The sequence below is a fragment of the Leucoraja erinacea genome, unplaced genomic scaffold, assembly GCF_028641065.1.
Source record: "Leucoraja erinacea ecotype New England unplaced genomic scaffold, Leri_hhj_1 Leri_1594S, whole genome shotgun sequence".
NCBI lineage: Eukaryota > Metazoa > Chordata > Chondrichthyes > Rajiformes > Rajidae > Leucoraja > Leucoraja erinaceus.
In genome coordinates this window covers 20,001-20,819 of record NW_026575885.1, presented here as the reverse complement: position 1 = coordinate 20,819, position 819 = coordinate 20,001, and positions in this window count along the sequence as shown.

The window sequence follows — 819 nt, the reverse complement described above, 5'->3', positions numbered from 1 at the left end:
CGGTAGTGTGACAATAATAAACTAAACTAAAGTTGACCCATGCTCGCAGATCAGGACCGATCCTGTCGCATGGCGAATCGGGCAGGAGGCATAGAATAGTGAACGGTTTATTCGAGTTATATTGTGCTGGTGTAAAAATAACATTTTCACTTCTGTAACCTATGCCCCTCCATAATGGATTTGTGTCGATTGGAGAACCTACTGAACTTGCCAAATAATGATAAATTTTGACCTGGAAGTGTTTTTGAATAGAAGTTGTTGCTTTAACTTCATGTCCACTGATGCAGCGCGTTTACATTAAGGGTGAGAGATAGAATCGACCTTTAATGAGGGGGGACGGGGGGACGGCATAGTGGCGCAGCGGTAGAGTTGATCACAGCGTCAGAGACCCGGGTTCGATCACGACCACGGGTGCTGTCTCTAAGTTGTCTGTACGCTCTCCTCGTGACCTGCGTGGCTTTTCTCCGAGATCGTCGGTTTCCTCCCACATTACAAAGACGTTCGTGTTTGTAGGTTAATTGGCTTGGCATAGAAGTGAATTGTCCCGAGTGTGTAGAATAATGTTAATTTGCGGGAATCGCAGGTCTGTGCGGACTCGATGGGCGGAAGGGCCTGTTTCCACGTTGTATTTCTAAACTGAGTTAAACTAATAACGTCGAATATCGAAATACATCTTTGTGTTAATAGAATTTATTTCAAACTATATTTCTGCAATCAGATAAAATGAACGACGTTACGCAACTTCCCCAAGCAGTTATATTATTTTACCCAAATGTATACAACTGCAATGGTCAAACGTACCCAGAATACCAACAGCGA